At 39.3% G+C, this 10,917-nt stretch overlaps 1 pseudogene; it reads left to right on the forward strand.

Moving 5' to 3' along the window:
* The first annotated feature begins 427 nt into the window (after window positions 1-427).
* LOC149191031 (putative ubiquitin-conjugating enzyme E2 23) lies at window positions 428-10,342 on the forward strand (annotated as a pseudogene).
* Window positions 10,343-10,917: the final 575 nt, after the last annotated feature.

Below are 10,917 nucleotides of genomic sequence, written 5' to 3' on the forward strand. Positions count from 1 at the left end.
CATAAACAACAAATATCCAAAATACTATAAATCGTTAATTAAGCGGCAATTATATATGCCCACAAAATCAACCATCTAAACAACAAATATTCTAACATTAATTATATACCCACAAAATCAAAATATACCGCCCCACTCAATGAATTCCCAGCCTATTTATTTTTCAGCCGACGACATGCACCCCATGCAAAGAGCCGATGTCCCCATGGCGACCTATAAACATGCGAGGCTCGGCTCAAAAAAACACATCCAACAATTATTACAAGAAAAGTTTTGCAGATCAAAATCGAAGGAGTTAACACATTGACTGCGCAGTCGGGTCCTCTGACTATTGCCTTCTCTTTCAGCAATTTGCTAACAAGCAAGCATTTGAATGGAGGGACTGTTGCCTTCTCTTTCAGCGATTTCCTAACAAGCAAGCATTTGAATGGAGGACACATACCGTAATGAAGACAGCAATGCATCCAAATCCACAGATAGCTCACCCGGTAATGATGCTTCAGTGCACGGAGATTTTTCGGAAAAACACTCTATATGCGATTCAGCAGGACTTTTCCGAAAAGTTCAAACAAAGCAATTTGGTGTAGGTGTGCACACAGAAGACATAGTCCAATCTGTACAACACACAGGTTTAATTGGCGTTGTAATAAAAGTTGCCGATGATTCTGATTCTGATTCAGAGGAGGATGAGAGTGAAGACGAGTCTATTCCAGAAGGCTCTGCACGGATTTTTTGGACGAATTTTTCGGAGAGTACGGAGAAAGCCGATGAGCTTGAGGTGATTGACAGGGCGATCTTCCATGGTGATATTGTGGCAACGGCTTCAGATCCATCTGGACAGAGAGGCATCGTAGTTAACGTGGATTTGTTAACTCCCACATCAGTTAATGCTAAAAGAAACGTTTCCAGTAGAGATCTTCAGCGAATAAGGGTGTTTATGCCCTGTGATTATGTCATTCATGGACCTTCGGTGGGAAGAGTCGGTGAAGTGGTTGATAATGTGACTGTGTTATTTGATGACGAATCAAAATGAGAAGTAATGAAGGCCGAACCAGACCGCCTTATTCCAATCCCCGATAATCTCTGTTATCCTTACTTTCCAAGGCATCGTGTCCGGGGCAGTTCATCGGCCGTTTTCGAGAATGCTCAATGGTTGTGTGGTACATGGAAAAAAAGTAACAAGGAAGGTACAATAGGCAATGTGGAAGTGGGATTAGTTTCCATGGATTGGATTGCTGCAGCAAATCCTGATTGCAATTCCCTGACTCCTGCAGAGAAACAGGACCCTAAAGAGCTACAACCATTGTCTTGTTTTTCAGACGTTTATTGGCAGCTAGGCGACTGGTGTCTGCTTCCAGCATCTGAAAGGAGAATGTTAGAAGTTACTATGCCTGCCACAGATGACACTGTTGCCCACAAAAAAGATAATGTGCTATTTGTGGGCAATAAACGGACTAGTGTAGATGTCATATGGCAAGATGGTACAAGGGCATATGGTGTAGATTCTACAACCTTGATTACCATCAAAGATGCTGGGGATCATGACTTCTTTCCTGAACAGTATGTAGTGGAAAAAGGTTCGGACGATGATGATTGCGAGGCTTCTGAATCAAGACGACGAGTAGGAATCTTGAAAAATATGGATTCAAAAGAACGCATAGCAAGAGTAAGGTGGTTGAAAGCTGTGGATTGTCCACTGTTAAATTGTAATTTCAACAGCGCGGTGGTTTTGGAAAACCGCCCGGTCTTCCCCGCACCGCCATTTGCAAATGGTTGTTTCCGTATGAAGGGAGCCGCCGCAATCACACTCCGCCACGCGTCCCCAGTACGAATGACGAAACCACTTTCCCCGGACGCTAAAGTCCGTTTGTTTTGCCCGAGGAGGGTGTGCGAACCACGTCGGATCAGCTGGGCGCGCGATCTCAGCCGTCAATTTTCCGAAGGTGCTGTCCGCCCACGACACATCAAATTTTGTCGTTTTTCCCGTTGACCGCCGTAGGTGATGAATTTATGGTTTTTAATGCTGTACGTAGATTAGATGGAGGCTTTAACATCGTTATGGGCACATCATTAATATATTTATGGGCACATGTTCCATATTAGATACGTTATGTTTCTTTTATATTTTTTATATATTGTTATTGTGGTCTACGTGCGACAGTTTTATGGTGGTGCCTGCGCACGATGTTAAGTAAGTTTTTTTTTGGTTCTTCTTTCTGTAAGCACAAAACGCACAACAGTGCGAGAATTTAATGGAACAGGGGCTGTAATGGTTATTGGGTATTGTTAAAAACACATGAGCACCATTAAATTGGTTCTGTAATATCCATAGCAGTGGAAAATCTGTGAGAGTAGTAGAGTTTTTTTTGATTCCCTCTTTGCACAGAGGAAGAAATATGTAACAGAGTTTCAGTTTTTTTTAAATTAATAGAAATGCTTTGTGACTGTGTAATGCTGTCTTATGAGTCATTCTGTTTTTGAAAGGATCCCTGTCAAAAGATCTTGGACAGAATAAACAGAGCATCGTCTCTGTGGTGAATGTTTAATTGGTTTTTGGTATTTTCTCCATTTAAAAATACCCAACAGTGGTATCAGAGCAAGGCTTAGGCTCTTTAAAGAAGTTAAAGAAGCTGAAGGGAGAAGGTTGTTGCTGCAGCAAAACTTCTCAGGCAGACAGAAGACTCAAACAGCGAAGGATTCAGGTATTCCCCAAAAGCATTTCTCTTGTTATTGCTGAAGACAGTCAGTTGTTTTTAAAAAAAAAATCACAGTCAAGGATTTAAAACCATAGTTCAAGATGCAAGGAATTGCAAGCACAAGCATGGGTATGTTCAACACCCAGCTCCCACACTTTAATGGGAAGAACTATGACTACTGGTCTATAACCATGAGAGCTTTGTTCATCTCTCAAGATATATGGGAACTAGTAGAATATGGGTTTGAGGAACCAGCAGATGAAACAACATTTAATAACCTAACTCAGGGAGAGAAGGACCTATTGAAGCTCAATAGGAAGAAGGATGCAAAGGCCATTGTCTTGTTGTATCAAGCAGTGGACCAGAGTATATTCCCAAGGATAGCAGCAGCTACAACATCACACAATGCATGACAAACCCTAAAAACTGCCTATCAAGGCATGGAGAGAGTGAAGACAGCAAAATTGCAAATGCTGAGGAAGGATTTTGAAAACTTGAACATGAAGGAGTCAGACAACATTGAATCATTCTTCACTCATGTGATTGGTGTAATCACACAAATGAGAACTCATGGAGAAACAATTGAAGATAGAAGAATAGTGGAGAAAATATTGAGGGTCTTACCCTCAAGGTTTGATGCCATAGTCACCACCATTGAAGAGACAAAGGATCTCTCAAACTATTCAGTTGATGAGCTACATGCATCACTGATAACACATGAGCAGAGGTTGAGTAGGAATGAAAACTCATCTCTTGAGCAAGCCTTCAAGACCCAGATGTCCTTTGGAAGAGGAAGAGGTCAAGGCAGAGGAAACAAAAGAGGAAGAGGCAGAAGCCAGAACAGAGGTGGAAGGAACAGCCCAGCAAATGCACAAGGAAGAGGCAGTAATACAAATCAGAACCAAGGCCAAGGCAGCAACCAACAAAGATAAAAACATCATGCTCAAGGACAAAGGTATGATAAATCTAATGTTCAATGCTATTATTGCAAAAAGTATGGACATTATGCCAGTGATTGTAGAAAAAAACAGCATGATATGAACAACAGACAAAATGCAAATGTTACAAGAGAAAACAGCAGTCAAGAAAATGTCCCGTTAGCTTGTAACATGGCTGAAACACATAGTGAGGACATATGGTTTTTAGACTCAGGTTGCAGCAACCATATGACAGGGAATATAACCCTCTTTTCAGCCTTAAATCAGAATTTGAAATCAGAGGTCACACTAGGAACTGATAGTAAAGTGTCTGTTATGGGAAAAGTGGAGGTAAAAATATTTACAAAACAAGGAGAAAGGAAAACCATAGCAGATGTCTACTATGTCCCCGGAATGAGATGTAACCTATTGAGTGTTGGACAACTTATCCAAAAGGGTTACAATGTTTACTTTGTAAATGATGTGTGTACCATCATGGATATACCACCCAGCAAAAGATGCATTGCTGAAGTGAAGATGACAAGGAACAGGATGTTCCCTCTCCGGATCAGGGTAGACATGAAGAACAAAAGGGAAATGGCAGCAGTCACCCAAGAGGCCTTCCAAAGCGTGCCAAAGGATGAGAACTGGTTATGGCACTTGAGATTCAGGCATCTAAATTTTGGAGGTCTAAACTTATTGAGCAGAAAAGGAATGGTAGAGGGATTACCATTGATAGAGAAGCCGGACAGCCTTTGTGAAGGTTGTATATTGGGCAAACAACATAGAGAGAGTTTTCCATCAGGGAAAAGTATAAGGGCAAATACACCCTTAGAGATTATCCACTCAGATTTGTGTGGACCAATGCAAGCTCCATCATTAGCTGGCAGCCTATATTTCTTGACATTCATTGATGATTTTACAAGAAAGACTTGGATATATTTCCTCAAGAACAAAAGTGAAGTCTTTGAGAAATTCCAAAACTTCAAAGCACTTGTGGAGAACCAAAGCGGGCTGCACATAAAAGTATTGAGAACTGATAGAGGAGGTGAGTATATCTCAAATGAATTCCTAAAGTTTTGTAGAGAAAATGGAATACATAAACAGTTCACAACTCGGTACACCCCACAGCAAAATGGAGTTGCTGAAAGGAAGAACAGAACCATCATGGAGATGGCAAGGAGCATGTTGAAGGCAAAGCATTTGCCAAATGAGGATTGGGCTGAAGCTATACATTGTGCAGTTTATATTTTGAACAGGTGTTCTACAAAAGCAGTCATGAACAAAGTGCCAGAAGAGGCATGGAGTGGGAGAAAGCAAGGAGTCACCCACATGAGAGTTTTTGGATGTGTGGCCTATGCACACATTCCAGATCAGCTAAGGAGGAAGTTGGACAGCAAAGGGGAGAAGTGTATCCTTGTTGGATACAGTGATGAATCCAAAGCCTACAGGCTGTACATCCCATCTACCAAGAAGTTCTTTGTCAGCAGGGATGTTCAATTCATTGAAGAAGAAGCTTGGGATGGAAGCATCGAGAAAACAATGAATGTTAAAAACTGTCTGTCTCATGATGAGGATGAAGAGGAAGTGGCTGAAATGAATCCCCAAACAGCAGCACCAACACAAGAGCAGCAAGGTACACCATTGAGGATCAATGAGAGTGCTTCTCCAAGCACACCACAAGGAGGAAATTCAAGTGCATCTTCAAGCACTTGCACACCAAGTGAACGAGGTAAGAAGTTTAGAAATCTAAGTGAAATTTATGAAGAAGGAATGAATTCCTTATTTGCCTTGTTTTGTCATGTTGATGATCCTATTCATTTCGAGGATGCAATTAAAGATAGGAAATGGATAGAAGCTATGGATGAGGAGATGAATGCCATAGAGAGAAACAAAACATGGGATTTGGTTGAGTTACCAAAAGGCAAAGAAGTCATTGGTGTGAAATGGGTCTACAAGACCAAGAGCAATGTTGAAGGCAAGATTGAAAGGCATAAAGCAAGGCTGGTTGTCAAAGGCTACAAGCAGCAGTATGGAAGAGACTATGAGGAGACTTTCGCACCGGTTGCAAGAATGGAAACCGTGAGAGTAGTGCTGTCCATAGCAGCACAAAACAAATGGAAAGTCTACCAAATGGATGTGAAATCAACATTCCTAAATGGAGTATTAATGGAAGAGGTTTATGTGGAACAACCTCTCAGATATGAGAAGAAAGGTGAAGAGCACAAAGTGTGCAGATTGAAGAAAGCTCTTTATGGGCTTAAGCAAGCGCCAAGAGCATGGTACAGCAGGATAGATTCATATCTATTGGATAATGAATTTGACAAATGTGAAGGAGAACCCACAGTCTACATCAAGGAAAATGATGGTAAAATTTTAATTGTTGTCTTGTATGTAGATGATGTTATTTTTACAGGCAATGATATTTATCTTATTAAGAATTTTAAATCAGTCATGAAGGATGAATTTGAAATGACTGATATGGGTTTGTTGAGATACTTCTTAGGCATAGAAGTAGATCAAAATGAAAAAGGAATTTTTATATCTCAAGCAAGATATGTAAATCAAGTTTTGGGCAGATTTAACATGCAAGAATGCAAGGCAGCCATCACTCCCATAGTGATGGGATTAAAGCTCAGCAGAGAGGACAGCAGCAAGGATTTTGATCCTAGCTTGTATAAAAGCATTGTGGGCAGCCTTATGTATTTAACAGCAACTAGGCCTGATTTAATGTATGCTGTTAGTTTAATTTCCAGGTTCATGGAGAGGCCAAAGGAGGTACATTGGCAGGCAACAAAGAGAATTTTGAGGTATGTCAAAGGTACCAAAATGTTTGGAATTATATATCATGCCTCAGAACATTCAGATTTGGTTGGGTACACAGATAGCGATTGGGCTGGAAGTGTAGATGATCGGAAGAGCACTTCCGGTTATGTTTTTAATATGGGTTCAGGAGCCATTTCATGGGCTTCTAAGAAGCAGTCCATAGTAGCATTGTCTACAGCAGAGGCAGAATATGTGGCAGCGACAGCAGTAGCATGTCAGGCAGTATGGATGAGAAGGATGTTGAGAAGCTTAGGCCAAGAGCAGGCAAAAGCGACAGTGGTTTTTTGTGACAATAGCTCAGCTATTGCTTTGTCAAAGAATTCAGTGTTTCATAAGAGAACGAAACACATCGATACAAGGTTTCATTACATCAGAGAATTAGTGAACAATGGAGAAATTGTCCTAGAACATTGCAGGACCCAGGAACAGGTTGCAGACATCTTGACAAAGCCACTGGTTCAGAAGAGTTTCGAATTTTTGAGAAAGTGTTTGGGAATGACCGAACGCGCGGCTGTTAAAATTAAAGGGGAGTGTTAAATTGTAATTTCAACAGCGCGGTGGTTTTGGAAAACCGCCCGGTCTTCCCCGCACCGCCATTTGCAAATGGCTGTTTCCGTATGAAGGGAGCTGCCGCAATCACACTCCGCCACGCGTCCCCAGTACGAACGACGAAACCACTTTCCCCGGACGCTAAAGTCCGTTTGTTTTTCCTGAGGAGGGTGTGCGAACCACGTCGGATCAGCTGGGCGCACAATCTCAGCCGTCAATTTTCCGAAGGTGCTGTCCGCCCACGACACATCAAATTTTGTCGTTTTTCCCGTTGACCGCCGTAGGTGATGAATTTATGGTTTTTAATGCTGTACGTAGATTAGATGGAGGCTTTAACATCGTTATGGGCACATCATTAATATAGTTATGGGCACATGTTCCATATTAGATACGTTATGTTTCTTTTATATTTTTTATATATTGTTATTGTGGTCTACGTGCGGCAGTTTTATGGTGGTGCCTGCGCACGATGTTAAGTAAGTTTTTTTTTTGTTCTTCTTTCTGTAAGCACAAAACGCATAGCAGTGCGAGAATTTAATGGAACAGGGGCTGTAATGGTTATTGGGTATTGTTAAAAACACATGAGCACCATTAAATTGGTTTTGTAATATCCACAGCAGTGGAAAATCTGTGAGAGCAGCAGAGTTTTTTTTGATTCCCTCTTTGCACAGAGGAAGAAATATGTAACAGAGTTTCAGTTTTTTTTTAAATTAATAGAAATGCTTTGTAACATGTTGTCTTATGAGTCATTCTGTTTTTGAAAGGATCCCTGTCAAAAGATCTTGGACAGAATAAACAGAGCATCGTCTCTGTGGTGAATGTTTAATTGGTTTTTGGTATTTTCTCCATTTAAAAATACCCAACATCCACAAGATACACTAAAATTTGATGGAGAGGAGTCAATAAGTGTGTATCAGCTTGCTTACCATCTAGATTATAACTACTTAGTTTTGGCCATCGTTATACGTCCTCACTCTTCGGTGTTTGGGGAAGCAGATCAAGTGCTTGGCATTGTGGATCAGTTGGGTGACCACATAGAATCTAGGGATGAAATAGGACACAAAAACGTTGTTGAGACTGCAGATCTATCTACAAACCAGAAAGCTCAGAAGAAAACTCAAAAGGCAGAGGTTGACAAGAATATTGAAGAATCTTATCTATCGTGTATTGGTAACGTCATAGGTGTTAAAGATGGATACATAGAGGTAGCATGGGCAGACGGAACAGTGTCAAAGGTATGTTATTTTCTTGTTTCCTTATAGTGGAATATTACAAAGGAATGTATTTTCATTGTCTGCTGAAGTACTATCCCTTACATAGGAATGTATTTTCATTGTCTCCCTTATCTGAGAAATTGATCACGCTACCTTTATTAGTCTCAATATACGGAGATTTTGTGTAGAAAAGATTTATCTCTTTAAATATGCATTTCACTGCATCCAAGATATGAATTCCAACATTACATAAGAAGAACAATTGGCTCTTTGGTTACAATATGAAATATGAAACTACTTTGATAGTATGATAACCTAAAGGTTATTTTTATTTTTATTTTTTGTAAATGTAGATGGCACCTCGACAAATATGTGTGGTTTATAGTGATGATGAAGAAGAAGATGATAAAGATGAGACTGCTGAAGAAGATGATATGGAACAGAGAAATGAGGAAAATACAGTGCTACACATTGATATGGAGCAGACAAATGAGGAAAATACAGCGCTAGACATTGATATGGAGCAGACAAATGAGGAAAATACAGTGCATAGCTTGTCTAGCAGTAGTTGTCATGAGGCAGGGCAATTTAAACATTTTGATAGTATAAGTGACGCTATGGATCACTTTTATCGGAATGAAACAATACAGGTACATTTATCAAAGGGCATGCTTTTCTCATTCCGTTTAGTGATTTTTTGGGGGTCATGATTGAAACTTTTGAACATTTTCGTGCAGCCTATCAATAAGCGGAAATGGATGAAGAAAATTCAACATGAATGGAACAATCTTGAAAAACAATTACCAGGTAACTGAGTTCCACTGGTTTATTAAATGAGTTCATGATATTTGAACATTCACTAATACTGTTTTTTACTGGTTTATTAAATGAGTTCGTGATATTTGAACATTCACTAATAGGGAAACGCTATTCTGGGCAGTCATATTTCCTTCAATTTTGCCTCTATTCTGGCCAGTCATATTTCCTTCAATTTTGCTATTTTTGTCTTTTGTCTTCTCAGTTTTCAATATTGCTTTCTTGTTTTCTCTTGAGTAGTTAGAAGTTGCAAAGTAACAAATTTTGTAACCCAATTATTCATGAGAATACGTTGTACTCATGATGTGTACTAGAACAAATAAAATTATGGGCATAGAGTATTTCGAGCTCTTTATTTTTCTGGTTGTTCTAACTTGTAATATATAAACTCTGCATTGATTTGACAGATACAATTGTTGTTAGAATATATGAGTGTAGGATGGATTTGCTGAGAGCTGTGATTGTTGGAGCAGCCGGGACTCCGTATCAAGATGGACTTTTCTTCTTTGACATTCATTTTCCATCGGAATATCCCGATAGAAAATTTTCCACCTGTAAGTGAAATAAATGAGATCTCAAATTGTTTTGTTTTGAACTCAATATGGAAGTCAGTCTCATTTAGCTTTAATATGTTGGTTGTGCAGTTAGCTTACTACCATTCTGGTAATATGTTGGTTTTGCAGTTAGCTTACTACCATTCTGGTGGGTTACGGTTGAATCCAAATCTATATAAGAATGGAAAAGTCTGTCTGAGTCTTTTAAACACATGGACAGGCAAAGGGAATGAAGTGTGGAACCCGTTGTCATCAAACGTTTTACAACTACTTGTTTCTATTCAAGGATTGGTACTAAATGATAATCCTTATTTTAATGAACCTGGATTTGAGAAACAGATTGGTTCAGCGATAGGGGAGAAGAACTCGTTAGCCTACAAAGAAAACTCTTTTCTCCTATCGTGCAAGTCAATGTTGTACGTATTGCGAAAGCCTCCAAAGGTAGAAATCTCGCGAGATTTTCATTTACAGTTATCTTTTTTAATCATTCTTTGTCTAGGAATGATTCTAAATACACCCATGCTCATCATCTGTGCAGCATTTTGAGATGTTTGTTAAAGGGCATTTTCAAAAACGCGGTCACTGTATTCTTCGTGCGTGTGATGCTTATATCAAAGGGGCTCCAGTTGGATCATTGTACAATTGTTGGAGAAGAGTCTGAAAATCCGGGTGCTACTTCTGCTGGCTTCAAGCTTATATTACTTAAAATTGTTCCTAAACTTATTGCAGCATTCACTGAAATTGGACTAGATTGCCAAGAATTTCAGTAGTCATAACGTATGCATTAAAGTCACAAATTCCATCAACTATTGGCTTCTTACTTGGCAAATACAAATGTGGTTATGTCTTTCAAAGGCTTGATGTGGAATTCAAGAGCTATGTACTGTAGCAGAAGTTGTGATTGCAGCGGCCAACCTGGTGCAATGTTCTTAGATTATCGAATATATGTGATTCTATCCATCCAAATAGTGAGCCATACTAATTTTTGTATTATTTTATGAATTCAATTTAATTTGTATTACGGGAAATTGTTTTAGAAGTCGGTGATATTTATTCGGGTACTATTTTATAAATTCAATTTAATTTGCCTTTGTGGTAATTGTTGAGCTATCATGGTGGGTGGATATGAAAGAATCTTTGCAACCTTTCTTCCGAGATTTAAATATTTAATGATTTTTTTTTGTTTTAGTCATTAACTTTGGGCATGATTTTTGATAATGTGGTAATGAATTTCAAAAAAGTAAATGAGGTTTTTGTTGGGAACTAGTTGATTTACGAATTTTTTTTTTAGTTTTGCAACATGTATCATGGTTTGGAAGATTTGAATGCGTAGTTGAATCCCTTT

This window comes from Pinus tabuliformis, chromosome 3_1 (assembly GCF_031772625.1).
Source record: "Pinus tabuliformis cultivar Carrire ecotype Pingquan chromosome 3_1, CPIR1, whole genome shotgun sequence".
Classification (NCBI taxonomy): Eukaryota; Viridiplantae; Streptophyta; class Pinopsida; order Pinales; family Pinaceae; genus Pinus; species Pinus tabuliformis.